Source organism: Solanum stenotomum, chromosome 5, assembly GCF_019186545.1.
Source record: "Solanum stenotomum isolate F172 chromosome 5, ASM1918654v1, whole genome shotgun sequence".
NCBI classification, from domain to species: Eukaryota; Viridiplantae; Streptophyta; class Magnoliopsida; order Solanales; family Solanaceae; genus Solanum; species Solanum stenotomum.
This window is the reverse complement of record NC_064286.1, coordinates 17,616,061-17,633,268: the sequence shown is the minus strand read 5'-3', so window position 1 is coordinate 17,633,268 and position 17,208 is coordinate 17,616,061. Positions and strand designations below refer to the sequence as shown.

At 36.4% G+C, this 17,208-nt stretch overlaps 1 long non-coding RNA gene across 1 annotated transcript; it reads left to right on the top strand.

Annotated features, from left to right (window-relative positions):
* The first annotated feature begins 4,652 nt into the window (after window positions 1-4,652).
* On the top strand, window positions 4,653-9,002 carry LOC125865635 (uncharacterized). The gene is made up of 5 exons (XR_007446373.1): window positions 4,653-4,737; window positions 6,582-7,182; window positions 7,715-7,826; window positions 8,297-8,594; window positions 8,847-9,002. It is a non-coding gene; the product is annotated as an uncharacterized LOC125865635 (long non-coding RNA).
* Window positions 9,003-17,208: the final 8,206 nt, after the last annotated feature.

Here is a 17,208-nt window from a genome sequence, read left to right as displayed (position 1 = left end):
AAGTTCCTCTTTTTCAATAGATATCACTCCCAAAGCATTGACTATCTTATATACCTCATCCAAAAAGTCTTGGGGATCCTCTCCCACCTTAGAACCTAGAAAAACCGGAGGGCTCATCCTCATAAAGTCCCTCAACCTTGAAGCCATAGTACTCTCACTAGCATTCACTCTAGGCCCCACATCTCTAGTAACTTAGGCCGTCATAACTTGGGATAACGTTAGCAAATCTGACCTAATTTCATCATTAGTCATGGTTGGAGCATCAACCGGAACTTTATTTTCCTGAGGAACTCGGTTACCTTGAGGACCTTGAGGATCTTGTAGAGGAACTCCCTCATTCACTACTTCCGCTTCCACTATTCTTGCGGGGGTCCTTTTTGTATTCATATCATATAAACACAAGATATGGATTAGGAAAATGACACTTATAGAGCTTAACTCTAAGGCACGACTTCAAGAATAATGAAAGAAGTGTAACTTCCTAACGTCCTATAGCCTCCCGCTCATAGATGTGTCGCGACTCACACCGATGAAGAAGACTCTACTAGATGTGGCTTGTGAGACATCAACCCTAAAAACAATATCAAAATTCTTGTGCTCTGATACCATGTTTGTAACGACCTGGTGCTACACCCTAGATGCCACACGAAATACAAGACTCCGTAGAGCCTCATACAAGCCTCATATCATTCATAACATTCGATATATAGAAATAGTGTGGAATTTAAAACATATTTAAATCCATATATTCTAAAAACATCATTTAAAAATACCACGGAAGTCTAAGTCTCACATGGCCATCTAAACAATATCTTGAAAACTAAAGTAGGGTCACAACCCTTTACAATCGAAAAGTCTAATTATGTCTATTACATGAAAGAAAAGAACCATCTAAAAGTAGTTGTCCTCGATTTATAAGGATGTACCACTTGGTCTCGGAGGAACTCAATCCATGCCCTTGAACTAGAGAGAAGCAATTACGTTCCGAAAACACAAATATGGGTTCGCACAATTAAGTACTAAGTATGATAGCCATGCAAAAACATGCTAAAAAGGGACATTTTATTTGAAAGTCATGCTTGTATGCCATTTTGATAAAACTTCATGAACATAAGCATAAGAGACATATTATACAAACATTGCCAACATATAAGTCATTTCTCACAATAGAGACATAATCAACATTTGAACCATTACCTTCACATTAAGTCTTCACCTCAACTACCCTCATGTTATACCTTGTGCAATGAATGTATAGGGTCCCATACCACCATCCACACTAAAGTACCACATTAAGGTCACCAAAAGTTAACTAACCATTCAACCTTTCAATATTCATACAACATTCATACGTTAGAGACATAAACATTTCATAAGTCATGATAAGGAAAAAATAGCTCATAATACAACCCAAGTATAGCATGCATAATTACATTAGACATTTAGGTCAACATTCTTCGTTAGCATCATTAAGAGGACTTTCATACATTAGTCAATAGGACATTAGAGAACTCACTATGACCCTCTCAAAGCCTACTCGTACAATGCATGGATAGCATCCCATATTTCCACCCACACTTAAAAGAACTACTCAAGAAACCATAGTGCACATCTCACATGATGTGAATAGGAATTAACCTACATAAACCATAAGAGCTAACCATGGATTCTGGTGTCATATGGCCCTAAACCGTAAAGAGGTTGTCTACTTTCCTAAGGTAGGACCGGTAATATATTAGCGTAGGCAGAAATCACTAGCTAAAATCATATGTGCACATAGTTACGAGATAGGAAGATATTCATTGGAACCCTAGCCTAACATTGGGAGAGTTTCCATCTTACCATATCCACTCGGTGTTTAACCTCAATTCCCATAGAGTATTTCATTTACATTTCATTATTGTGCTTGAGAGGAATGCCATAGGCCTATCAATCCAAGACACATCATTACACATGAAAGGAATGCCATAGGCCTATCGAATCATGGTACATTACATGGATAGATCATTAAATTGCCAAGAAGGGTGCCTTCAACATTGGGTCTACCAATACAAGGATCATCATTTCACACAAGAAAAGGCCTATCGAATCATGGTACATTACATGGATTGATCATTAACTTGACAAAAAGGGTGCTTTCAACATTGGGTCTACCAATAAAAAGATCAGCATTTCACACATGAAAGGGCCTTCAACATTAGTTCCTAGACTTATCCTGAAGGGCTACCAACACTAGGTCTACGGGTTTAAGACATTGCCTTAGAATACTTCATCATTCATTTGTTAAAGGAATGCCCTAAGTGTATCGATTCAGATTCATCAAGTCAATACACATTCATCAATACAAGAGAGGGTACCTTAGCCTACAAATTCAAGATACATCAATCCGCATTAATTTCATTTATACAAGAATAAGATGCACAAGCCTACCAATTCAAGATTTACTATTACCATGAAGAACCGTTCACATTCCATTATCAACATTCATAAGTCTCAAATTGAGAAATAGCCTTTCAATAATAACACAATTACATTCAATACAAGAACACATTAACTTCATTGGATTCACATTCATATTCAAGATATCATGATATGACTTCAACTCCTTATACTATGCCTTCAAGGCCATGAATGTCAAATCATCAACTCACCAAAAATTTACCATAATTAAGGCATAGATAATGATACAATTCAATAACCCAAAGTAATTTACACTACACCATTTTAGGTCTACAGCCACACTAATTCTGGACTACGTTTGTAAAGTGTTGCCTAAAGTAATTTTGGCAACACTTTTAAAGCGTAGCCAAAGTTTTTAACTTTTAGTTACGATAATATTGGCAACACTTCAAAAATGTACTCTTTAATGGTATAAGCTACACTTTATAAGTGTTGTTACAATATGATATAATTGGCAACACCTATTTACATATATGACCACACTTTTAAAGTGTCCTATTTTTATAATTGAAAAAACAACACATTATAAGTGTGGCTTTAAAATTTTCACCAAAATATTATATTCCCTCCAATATTTTTAACTCTCCCTCCCATTTTTATTAAGAAAAAAAAATATCATAAAACATTAAAAAATACTCTTCCCCCAAATCAGAACTGAAGTAATGAAGAACACAATGAGTACCCCAAATCGAGCTGAAGTGTTTTCTCTCTGTCAAACTTTCTCGCAAAATCATGAAAGAACACGTTGAATATCTGAAGAACTTCTCTCTGAATCAGTGAAGAACTTCTCGCTGAATCGCTGAAGGTTTATCAGGTAAGTCATAAAACATTAACACTATCTTTTTCCCCAAATCAGAAAAACCTTTCGTCTATTTGAAGAGCACGATTTTCTCTCCAAACTAATTCTAAAGAACACGATTTCGGTCAAACATTCTCACAGGTTTCACTATTTCACGTTGAAAGGCTGAAGAACACTATTTCACGATTTCTTGTTGAAGAGCTGAAGGTTACGCCTCACAAATGAACACGCCTCACTAAAATTCTTCACTTGAGAAGATGGTGTCTTAAAGCTTCATCACATTTTGTTGGAATAGGGTTTATCAGGTAAAAAATTGTATCTTTGAAAGTCTAAATTTTACCTTTAGGGTTTTGATATTCTTTTGTCAGCATATACATTTTTTGTTGATTTTCGGGAGTCTAGCTCGTAGTTGTATTACCCACATACGTTTTGATATTCGCTTGGACAGTTCTGAATGAGACATGCCTTACTCAGTATAATACGATGATAAGGAAAATTCAGCTATCCAACAGATGTAATATGTGTAAAAAGAAGGGGAAACAACAACATAATAGGTTGTCATTTGTAAGATCTTGAAGCCTAGCTCTTGTTTACTTGTTCTTTTTTGCAATGGAGGCATGTTCATTGCTAAGGGTGGTAGTAAGGTTCTGGTGGATCCTCATAGACATGGAGGTGTGTTCATTGCTAAGGGCAAGGAAGATGATCTTTGTACTAAGAATTGGTACCCGGTGAAGCCGTCTACAATGAAAAGAGAATCTCTTTTCAGGTTATAACCTTTCTTTTATCTTTATGTTATATTTTTTACTGTTCTGTTTGTTGTGTGTGTGTTATTTTATGACTCTTGGTACCAAATGCTTGCAAGGTTGAATCTTTCTTGGATGTGCATAACTTAGTGTTATAAATTTGGTTATTAAGTGAATCTAAAAGTATCAAATGCTTGCCTGCTTGAGTCTTTTAATTTCCTCTCCTCCTTGATCTCAGACAACTTGTGTTATCTGTGCTATGATGCTCAATATGCCATAAGTCAGGTAATCTGCAAGTAGCTTCTTTTACTGACCCTTTTACTCTTGTTTTCACCATTCTTAAATATGTTCATGAGCATCATGCAGCTGCTCTCTACACCTTTGAATAAATAGATTCAATCAACTCAAAAAGTGGAGGGCCTTTGAATAAACAGATTCAATCAACTCAAAAAAGTGGAGGGATATCACCTTCAATGTTATAGTCACAACATATAGATTAAGTAAGATAAAGAGGCCTTTTTTCTGCACATTCTGCATTTACAATATTATCAGATAAGAATAAACGAACCTAACACCAGTTTAGATTCTACTGTTTCAGGAGCAAGGTTTGTTACTGCATCAGTTGTCTGCCGAATAACACCATGGACATCTCTAAGCATATATGTGCCTCTTCAACAGACTAACGAGATTAGGCAAAATTCCAGCATCAAAAATCAATTGTTCGTGCTCTGCTAGGTAGGTCGACTACTGCGACTTGATTTTCAAAATTATTTTTCCCACTTTCTACTTGACTTTTCTATGACCCATAGACTATTAAGGAAGTAAATTCCAATGAAGTCTCTTCTCTTAGGGAAGAAATGCATGAAATGATACAAGTAATGCATGAGCTAACCTTCCTTCACATGGTGTGCAGCTTCCTTCACATGTGGATGCAAGTAGTGCATGATTTGTAAAAGGATAAAATCTTTCGAATTCTTCCAACTCAATTAATACTTCTACTTTGGAAAAGGTATTTATTATTTCATATTAACAAAAAAGTTAAATCTTGAACTTTTGAATGTGAAAGAGGGTGCAAGAATGTTGTCGACCCTTTATTTGATACTTATTTAGATAACATCAGTTCATTTGAGTTGAACACTTGATAAGTCTGTTTATATATGTTATAACACTGTTCTACCTCTCAAACTTGGAAATCAAACAGAAGGTGCACTGGAATGATTAGAAATGAATTTTGAGGGTTCTTTTTCTCCATGCAGGTAGATCTTTTAGTTGCTTCTCAAAACTGTAGTCCTTTCCCTAAGTTAGCTTTCGTGAACTTAGTGCAGACTTAACTTTTATTCCTTGAAGTTGCAAGAACTATTTAGGTAATATCTTTTTAGACACATCACGTTTTACTCGACATAATTTGCATCATCCACCACTTACTGCTAAGATCTTTTTAGTCTTTTACACCGTAATAGATGTTGAATACAAGTAGTTAAAGGATTAATCTCTTCTCATGTTGCATTTTGGTTTCAAAGGTTTTAGTTTATGTTTTATTCCATATGTGAAGTAAGTTTGGCTTAATACAAATAGTGTAGGTGATAACAATTTTTTTTTCCTTATTTGGTTTTTGTTCTGGTGGGAGGTAGGAGATACCCCTGGAATTATCATAATGCACACAAGCTAGACTCAGTATCGTTGTAAAAGAGAAGAAGAAATTGATCCAACTGGATAAGAGAAGCATCAAAGATCTTAACATAAACTCGTAAAACCTCATTTTTTAAGATGAACAAAACCAGAACTAACAACAATATCAGCTGGTGATATTCTAATTGGACATTAATATACCACAACACACAACTACACCTAAATCCCAAACAAGTTGGGGTTGACTATAGGAATTCCAAGACCTTATAAATATTTCAAGAGAACTTCCTTCAATGATATTTTAGGTCTCCACTCACCATGATTTCACACCTAGGGACTAGCGCCTCTTGAGGTTGACGACATTCCCAAACAATCTCAATCGACCTCTCATTTAAACCTCAATGTGTGCTACTTGCACCTTCTGGAGCTTAATTTATCACATTTTACACTAATGTTGCAGTATCCTTGATCTCTAATTACTACATGCATAAATATTTTTTTGTTTTTTTTCGCCAAACTTGTTAAACGTTTAGAAGCCTTGTTAATGCTCTTAAAATTGGGAAGTCATTGTGTCTATGATCCTAAGCAATTTCTTAGAATGTTCAAGTTTTTAAAAGGGATTATGATTTGGTAGGTCTATGTTTATGAGCTACTTAATGTATTATTGATATTCTTCAAGTTCAATCAGATATCTCCTTGTTTTGACTTTCTTTATCTTTCATTCTTTAGCCAAATGAGTTTTTTCATGTGTATCTCTTAACTTTACTATTTTGTTAACTTACTGTAGTATCTCATGATTACTTATGAGTTTTGGACTATCATGTATCTGCATGTTATATGTGCATTTTCCTTTTTGTTGGCACTTTGAATCATGTTTTTTTGTTTATTAGAGCATATATTTACACCTTTATTTAGCTCGGGTACTTGTCCATTATTGTCGCTTACTGCAGATCAAGCTTGAGATTAAGACACTGTAGAATCATTGTGGTGAACCTAATATTGTGAAGTTACTCGATATTGTCAGAGATCAGCTGTCAAAGACCCCAAGTCTTATATTTGAATAGGTGAATAACACATATTTTGAAGTGCTTTATCCAACTCTTTCTGACTTTGACGTTAGATATTACATCCATGAGATATTACAATTGTTGCAGCCGGGGCGAAAGAAGTAGCAGTCCTTGCATCAGCTTCAGAATCTTTCTCAAAGTCAAACATTAATTGCAGCATTGAGGAGAGCCTTGTTCGATATCAAGTTGTTACATCTGCTTCTGAAAAGATGGCAATACCAATTCACGGGTAATGAAAGATCTTATACTTGAGCACAAGGTTGAGTTAGTTCCATTTTTCCTTCAGTACTGAAGTAGGTTTTGCCAAAAGATCATATATTGGATCTTCTTCATTTATCAGATACTGATTCCTATTCAGTCATGCAAAGTACAAGTTACAGCTCCTGAAATTTTGATATTTATGCTAAAGTTAGACAATGCACTAGAAAGGCAGATATTCAGAAGAATTTATGAAGTTCTTAACAATCTGCAAGGAATGAACTTAGTAAGTTTTCTCAAGTCTTAAAGATTTTGCGAGTAGAGCAGAGTTCTGTTATAATTCATTATGCTAGAATATTAGAGTCCATAAGAGGTAATGTTACAGTTGTAAAAAGAAAAAAAGAGATTTGAGAATGAATTGCTTGCTTAATCCCTCTAGTATGTTCTTAAGTTGCCATAAATATTCTCAATTTTGGACCCACAAAGTGATTCGTAAGAATATTTACTAGTAATTTGTAATTTGTAGTTGCACCAGTACTTTCATCTGCATTTTAAAGTGTTTTAAGTTTCAGTTCTTTTCACTTGCAACAACCACTGGGCAATCTATCTTTACATCGGTGCAAGATTGTTTAGTATGACATTTCAAGAGGATATAACCTTAGCTTAAAATAGATATGGCTTATCCCTGGCAGTTGATGGAAGAAAAAACCTTATCCTACGACACAACTCTCTTGATTCATGATCAAAGACCACATCAGATAAAAGTATCTCATCCTACTCTTTCTTACATTCTTAAACTTGACCTTTTTGTGTGACAGATAGTCTCTTCATTTCCTAAAACCGAATAAGGGAAATTCTTTCTGTGGGTTATCATTTTCCTCTAACCGGCAATGTTGCAGCTTATATAAATACTTCATCTTCTCGTCCAAGGTACATTTTAGGGGTTTCCTCAATTTCTCATTGGCTACCAAGAATGTAAATTTATTATTTTAAATTATAATCTTGGTCATTTACTGCTCTAACTTACTTTATGAATTCAAATAAATTATGGTAGTAATTGTTGCAGTTTCTGGTGGTGAATTTAGAGGAAAACTACCACTGAAAGGTTGAAGTGGTTTTCTGTTGCACAAAACTGATGCTTTATAGGAATGAAGTTGCTTGATATAATTATCCTTGTCAATTGAGCAGTAGTGTTTGCTCTTTCTTTGGAGTCTATGAGTTGTTTGTACTTTTCACTTTGTTGTTGAGGTTTGTCACTAACAACAACCTGTTTTCCTTTGTTGATCTTTCTATGTATTGTACATCTCTGGATTATAAATTTATCATTGTCGATTTTACTTTTGGATAACATGCACACATGTCTTATCTGCTTCTGCAATTTGTTGGCTGCCTGAATGCAGATGTCTCAAGAGAAAAGGCTGAACTTGCCACACATTCAAAGCAAAAGAAAAAACGTCCATGTTTATTAAGTACAAACACTTAAATGAAATTCAATTTACGCAAAAAAATAAAGAAATGTTGCCAGCTGAAAAAGAGGCATTACTATTACAAATGCGCACAAGAGATCTCGACTCAAGAAGATGTCTTCTACAAGTTTGTGCCTTCAATAACTCTGTCAACTCAATATCTTCCACATCTAATTCGTCGTTTCTTCGGAACAGTCCTCTTAGAATAAGCTTTATGTTACGTCAACAGAAGGTTAGCAAGTTAAATTTACGGTCTTTACATACCAACATGTCTCTGAGTGCATATGTTATTTATACACATGCATGTTCTGCAATCTGTAATTTGGAATCTGGAACCTGCAATCTGGAACTGTAATCTGTAATCTGGAATCAGGAACTGTAATATGTAATCTGGAACTCAAAAAATATGTAGTCTGCAATCAGGAACTTCTTGCCTCTTCTATAACTGCTGCAATCTGATTTGTTAAACATTTTAAATGTGTAGGAAAATGAAGGTGTTCAAATTTGAAGGGTCGCCACAAGTCAATTTGATCTCATTGAAATGGATGATGAAGAGTTTTTGAACTATTGTAAAAGTTTGAATACATTATATTAATTTTGTGAAATATATTCATTGCTAGAAAATATTAAACTATTGTAAGAGTACTTTTTGAAATATTGTGTACACATATTTAGAATATTGCTTTATAAGTATGTGTATGTACACAAGACATACTATCTTTTGAAGTTTATTGAAAATCTATATATTTGAATTACTTATTAGCCAATTTAATGATTGAGATAATTTATTGCAAAATAATATTGGTGTTTTTTAATTAGAAATTGTGGCATATAAATATTTTACAGCCAAAACGATATGGCCACACTTAAAAGTGTAGCAATAGGACTGTAAATTGTGGTATGCACATTGGTAGGGACTACACTTCAAAGTGTTGTCATACATTAGATAGAAAAGACAACACTTTAAAACTGTTGTCATACATTAGATAGAAAAGGCAACACTTACAAATCGTGGGCAATAAGGAAACTAAGGCCACGCTTAAAAGTGTAGTTGTATGAGATAGAAATGTTGCTATTTGAGGTACATAAAAGTGTTGCCATTTTGCCTTTTAGGCAACGCTTTTAAGCGTAGCTGATAAGGCAACACTTGAAAAGTGTTGCCTAAACTCTAAGGTAACGCTACTTTTGGGCACCCCTGGAAAAGTGTTGCTTAAAGTCCAAAAGTGTAGCCTTTTATCAAAGGCCACACTTTTTGCTAGTTTAGGCTACACTTTACTGGGGCGGCCGTAGGCCTAAAATGGTGTAGTGTTAGACAAATTCCATTCATAAGCTTTCATAATCATCAAAACCCACTTCATAAAGGCACAGTTTAGGAATTGGGAGAATTCATGGGTTCATAGAGTATTTTCTTTATAAATCATCTATTAAACATTAATACAATCATAATATATCATTAATAACCATTTGAAATCATTTGAAGAACGAACCCATGAGATTGAGTAAAACCCTAGGTTTTTCATAACTTGAAATCACCTTTTAAATTGGCTCCTTGAATGAAAAGTTAAACAAGAATGAAGACTACCATACCTTGTTATTGATTCCCCACGAAATTTGTGGAAGAAACATGTTAAATTCACAAACCCTAGCTCCCACTTCTTCTTCTTCTTATTCTTTGGGAACTTCTAGAGAGAGAAATATTGAGAGGAAGAACTCTTTTGATTTGATTTGGGTTTTCTTAAAAAGTGACTTAATTGAAGGAATTTCAAGTCTAAAAAGGTTATATAGTTACTAGGAAAGGAATAATATAATGAGGGCCTAACTTTGGAAAAACACTAAGGACCCACAAAGTTTCAACATAAAATTCTACACCTTACCCGACTTACCTCGCCCTTTAACCCTCATGGCTCTCCAAATGCACTAGGCGACTCACCAAGTGGACCCCTGGCTCACCCATTTTTCCAATAGGCTAACAAGATGGGCAGTTAACTGGGCGATCTAGGGGAATAATGGGTGATTCGCCAACCTGGTTGGAGAGCTATGACTTAGCTCACCCTTTGTTCCAGAACCTAGGCCAAAGGGAAAGCCCACTAGGCGACTCCAAGTGCACTTTGGCGCACCGCCAAGTTACTTGGGCGATCAACTAGTCCCATCGCCAAAAGGTCCATCAAAGAGCAAGGTTTCTTGCACTCTATCTTGCTAGCTTAGGCCCTTGCTTGCACCCTAGGATTCCTCCTTTATCAAATTAGTTCTAAAACAGCCTAGACATCAACTTAAGGTCACACTAACCCAAACATTTAGGTTCTAGTTCAACCTATCATTTGCCGGGTCGTTACACTCTTGTCCTTGCCTTTATCTTTAGGTGGAAGTTCTTGTCTTCCCTTCTTGAGGGGATTTGACCCCCCTTCAATTATTTTGATACCCCTTGCTCTTTTCCAGGGTGGCATGTTTCTTCCAACAACTTTAGGTCTGGCCATGTCTGTAAAATATCGGGAAGAAGTTAGAAAACTTTTAGTTAAAATCACAGAAACACAGTTTCAGACTGACTTGATGATCCACTGGTGAGTCACCTAATCTCTTTGGCGAGCTGTGTCGGGCTCGCCGAATGGGTTGGCTGTAAAATGTTGGCAAGTCAACGATGGGTAGGGCCTTTCAGAAATTCGCCGACAGCTTTGGCGAGCAAGGGCTAGCCCGCCGAAAGTTACAATGCAAAAAGGGTTCAGGGGTGCAGACAAAAGGTGATCAAGAAGACTTTCGGCAAGTCGCCGAGTACCTTCGGCGACCTCAGGCTTCTCCCTGGAAGTTACAAAACCCAACAACATATAAAGGATGATATTAAAGGCGGGATGGGGACAATAGGAGAACCGCAGAGTGGTTCGGCGAGCTCCACCCAACTCACCAAACGACCCAACGTGCCTATTTTTAACCCAACTTCTTGAGCTAAACCTTGCAACACACGAAAACAAAATCAAAGCATGCACTAGTTAAATTATGGCAAGACCCATAACACCCATCTCCCCAGATACTTAGACTTCTCCCGATTTTGCCAAAATTGGACAATTGACGACCTTTGCCCTTAAGAATGTCGTCACCCTTTCTATCATTAGGGAAATGACGTCGTTCGGCACAAATACGGGCTATTCAGACTTCACCCAACTAACCCTAACGACATGGAAGCACAACCCCATAAATTTTAACCAATTTTAAGGCACAAAAACACGGGAATTCAACATTAAAGACACTAAAGGCAAGATTATCAAATTAAAGCAGGCATATAAACATTCTACTCCTATCAGAGAGGCCCAGCAAATTTCAACAACATAATAATATTGAAAATGAGTACAAATTCTCAAAAATAAACACGGGGTTTGGAAAACCAACATTTAATTCTGAATAATAAAGATTGAACTACTAGGCGGCAAAGTAATCCAACTCCGAGCACAAATCAATGACTAAAATACATAGAAAATGTAAAAAAATGGAAAATACTAAATAGGTGCGAGTTTGGGAAGATGAAAAGTGAGGGAAAGTGAAAGAGTTGGAAGTTTAAACCTTTGGCCTTTTAAGAATCCGTCCAGTTCTCGCACGTTTGGCGACATTAGTCGTGCTCGCCGAACCACTTGGTGACAGGATGAGTAGTCACTTACCTCACTGAATTTTACAGGACCTTCAGTTGATGTGGGGGTCCAAACGGCTGTATAGATCGCGATCGCTGACTTGGTTGGCGATTCGCCAATAATTTCCTAGGCTCACCGAGTTTTACACACTCCACCTTAAAGTTGTCTTGGGTCCAACTTCGGTCTATGTCGGGGTCGTTGACCTATTCGGCAAAGCACCGAATAGATCTTTAGCTAGCCAACCTGCACTTTTCAAACCCCTTCCACACTTCGATCTACACAATCAACACACTTTTATTTACCCAAAAATAATGTAAGCAATAAAGGGTGTTGGGTTGCCTCCCAAGCAGCGACTTAGTTAACGCGTGGCACGACGTAAGTTTATACTCAAGTTTCATTCTTGGGGTAGGCCATAGTTTCACTAGGCAACCTCTCTTTATGATGTCAGTAGAGACACGACAGTGCTTGATTTATTTGGGCATCTTGTAGCTGAATAATAATGGAGTGGGAGGTTTGATCAGATTTATCTTTGCAATATTCTCCCGTAACTCTTCCAGTACTCTGTCCTGCTCATTGACTTTATTGAGAAGAAGTGTGAGCATTGCTTCGACCTGTCCATCCTCATTGTTCTTAGGCTTTCTCCGCTCATGAGGAGGAATATATCCATCCTTCTTTTTGCCCTGGACTTCCAATTCCATAACCTTTTCGGTCAACTCGTCTAGTTGAGTTAACAAATTGGCTAATTGGAGATCCATTTCTACTTCTTGGTTGGCCTCAACCATGTGATCAAGGAATTGAGCTATGACGGCATAGATTTGTCGTACAAGACCACCATAGATAAGTTAATCAATCAATCCCTTGCTCCCTGGGCTGAGATTCCTATAGAAGCATTCCAGTAGAACTAAATCGCGAATCTCATGAGTTGGGAATTGCATTAGTAGGGCTTTAAACCTCAGCCGCGACTCATGAGTATGCTCACCTTCTAGCTGTTTGAAGGTTAGGATGGTACCCCTGAACCTCATCACTTCTAACGGAAGGTGATCCATTTGTTCATAGTTAATATTTAAACTCATTATGCATGTTTCAACACACAACCAAGAAAAACAAAACTAAAAATTAAGTAAGTATCACTATAATTAACAATAACAAAAATTCAACTTAACAAAAAATTCTTAAGTAACACCACTCCCCGGCAACGACGCCATTTTTTATTAGCGCATCAGGGTCACTTCATCCAATACTAAGTGCCAACGATCGTTCAATAGTAATATAACCCAACTAGTGAGTTGGGGTCGAGTCCCATGGGAGCGGTATGTAAGTTAGAATCAATAGAAAAGCATAAACATTCTCTAGTCAATCATAGCTAAAAACATTTACAAAGAAAAACATGGTAAATTAAAGATTGACACAAGTGTGAGATATCAAAAGGGGGGGGGGGGTGTAGCCAACTAAAACTAAAAACAACAAATAGTATGAAAATACGGATATGGACACGGGATTCTTGGGATGTGCTAGGATTATGGGCCAAGGTAAACAACCGGGTAATCACAATTAATAGTAAACCACTGCAAATCAGTGAATAAGCTAGACTTTAGCGCGGGTAAACTTTCTCTCGAATAATTTACCCCGAATCAAATTGGTTTCTCTCGAACACCAATAAGCCGCAATGAAGCATAACCTTCACTTTAGTCCATTCACTCTCTCAAGCTAAATGTGTGGAAAAGGTTTTAGGGTTCACTCTCTCAAGCTGAACCCATGATAACCCAATACCCACAGACCATCAATTCATTAATTTTGGTTTAAAAACCTCTCTCTCGAGCAAGTGAAAAACATGAAGTTAAGATTGTATTTGCAACTACAATCCCATTAAATTCAACCACAACTAATAAATGAAATCACTTTTAAACAGCAAATAAACTATCAATTAGATATACCCAGCAGTTAATTCAACCCATAATCACATAATCAAACTCCAAGAATTGGGGTTTTAGCTAAAGATAGTAAAAAGATAGGAATCAATACCAAAATGTGTTTCCATCAACCGGGTACGATTAATATTATCTTTACAAATGTCTAAGATGAAGAATCTTCAATACCCACTTCCAATTTCTTAGAAATGGAAATATTCAAAGCTAAGGGAAAATGTCTCCAAAAAAAGTTCTAATTTCTAAAACTAAATAATAAACTTGATATTCTAAAATTGCATACTAAACTAAAAATTCAAACAAGTATTTATAGCTGTCAAAAAATTGTGTTAGGAAGGACCACTCGGCGCAATAAGTCGGGATCATCGATCCACCCTTTGGTCATTTGTATCTCCATTTTACTTTTGCCATCAGCATCCCTGAGGTTCTATAACTATGGGCGATAAGGCGCTGCATCGCAAAACTGCTCGGCGACTCGCCGAATACTCCTGTCTCTCACCAACTAGATTTTCTCCTTCAAGGCTTGGCACTCTCGAACATTAGGCGAGACCAAGGCCATTCGGCGACTCAGCTAATGGGTTATGCGATCCTCAGGCCTTCTTTTCTTCGTTCTTTCAGCTGCCTTATTCCTTTTCGCTCAATAGTGTCCATGTTTCGTTCCTCAATCAAAATACCTAAAATTCAAGGATTTACATCAGTTATTTAGAAAAAATATGCATTTGAGGACACTAAATCTATTAAAATAAACCCCTAAATGAGTCCAAATCGTGGACTCATCAAGCAGCCAATCCATACCAAGTATAACATTGAAATCTAATATGTCAAGCTCTACAAAATCAACAAGAGTAACTCTATAGGATAAGGAAACGAGATATCTTCCATAAACCCTCTTAGCCACAATAGAATCACTAACTAGAGTAGAGACAGAGAAGGGTTCTAACAACACATCAGAGAGTACATCAAATCTCATTGCCACATATGGCATCAATAAAGACAAAGTAGCGTTGGGATCTAACAAAGCATACAGATCTATATGGAAAACTTTTACCATACTAGTGAACATGTCCAGAGAATTCTCTTGTTCAGCTTGGTTTTGGAGAGCATAGAAGCGGTTTTGCTTGGGAGCATTGGACTTTGAACTTCTAGGAGGAGCGTGCTTGCCCTCTCTCTTCCCTTAGCCATAAACATTGGACAATCTCTCATCTTGTGATCACTCTTTCCATAACTAAATCAACCATATGTGCCATCTAGGCACTTACAATCATGTTTTCTTCCACACTTTGCAAAATTAGGCCTAGCCACATAAGAGGTTTAGGGTTGGTCACCCTATCTTTGTTGACCCTTGGAGCACTAGAGGAAACTTGGTTAAAAAACCTTTGTTTAAACCTTGGTCGACCTTGTCCATCGGACCTAGTATTGGAGAAATCCTCATCACCAGTTCTAGCTCTTTTCACCTCCCTATTATTTTCCTTGAGTTCTAATTCCTCAATTTGTTAGGCGTGCACCATAAGACGTGAGATATCCATATAATGATGGAGCATTATTATACGACATTCTTTTTCTACCATGTCAGACACACCCATCAAAAACCTACTCATCATTGCCCTCGAATTTGCCACCATAGTTGGAGCGTACTTGGAAAATTGAGTAACATATAGGGCATACTTTTGCAGACTCATACTTCCTTGACGAAGGTTATTGAACTCTTCCACCTTTGCTTACCTCAACTCTCGAAGAAAGAACCTATTACGAAATGTTGATTTAAACAATTACCACTCTATGGGACCCGCTCCTACCGGCCTACCGTCCTTCCATTGATTATACCATACTTGGGCAACACCTTTCAATTGGTAAGCGGCTAACTCTGCATTCTCTACCGAAGTCACCCCCGTGATAGAAAGTACTTTATAAACCTCATCCATAAATTCTTGATGATCCTCCTCCTTTTTGGAGCCACAAAATTTTAGAGGGTACATCATTGCAAAATCCCTCACTCTTGAAGCCGCCGAATTCACATTAGGATTCATAGGAGCTACAACATCTCTATTGGCTTTAGCCGCCAATGCTTGGTCCAATATTTGTAAAGCCGACCTAATCTCCGCATTTGTCAGATTTTCATCTAAAGGATCAACTGGAGCTTGAAGAGCTTTAGGAGGAGATCCTTGAATCACATTGTCATCCTCATTCCTTACACTACAAAAAATGTGATTTTCTGCGACGACTTTCTGTGGCGATATAAGTAGTTGCAACAAAATATAAGGTTTTTGTGGCGACATGTAAGTGTTGCCACAACAGCTTATTTTGTTAGAGGCGACCTGTATTAGCGCCACTGTAAATAATATATACAGTGGCGACTTTGATTCAATCGCTATAATATGTACTATTTTTTCGATGAAGTGATGGCAGAAAATGTATTTGCGGCGACTTAGAAACTATCACCACTAAATATTTATTTTGTGGCCACTTTGTTGCCACAAAAAAGTATTTTTGAAACAACATTTTGCTCGCCAGTAATTTCTCTTGCTTTCATATTCATTTTAATTTAGTACGTAAATTAAAATTCTTATTAATAGTTTTTAGTATGTAATTTTTTTAGAATAAATAGTTGGTGTTATTTGTGATAAATAAACATTTGGACTAAATTAATTATATAAAGCATGTGTTTTAAATATATACATAGAGTAATTTCCTATGTGTAATAACATTTATTCTACGTACAATGCAAATGGCTAGTTTAGCAACATATTATAATGTTATGTTGTTAGAAACATAAAAATAAATATTAATGATGATAACATAGATATTCCCCTCCATCCTATATTATTTATTTATTTTGACTTTACACTCTTTCAGACTAATTTACTCTTTAATTCTTTTTCATGTGTCTTATCCATCAACAACAAGATTAACAATGGAAGAACTTTACAATATTTATACTTTCAAAAAGTTCATTGTACAGGCAAAATAGAAAAATTAATTTTTAATTTTATCTATTGACACCCAATTTTAACCTCCCTTTACCTTATCTATTTTACTAAACTGCTATTTTACTTTCAACTAGTTTACAATTTACTAAATTGATCACAAACTATTTATCCTTTTAATATTAATTTCTCATAATTTTATAATTTCTTTTTACTTTATTCTAAATAGCTCAAAAATGAAAAAAAATTCACATCTTAAAGTGTCATTTCCACAAACTACGACTCAAGTGTATGTTCTAGAACCTCGCTAAGGACTCCCACCCTAAAATATGACTGCGGACAACTTTTACCACTTCTTGCCTAGGATTGGCTCAAAACCCTAA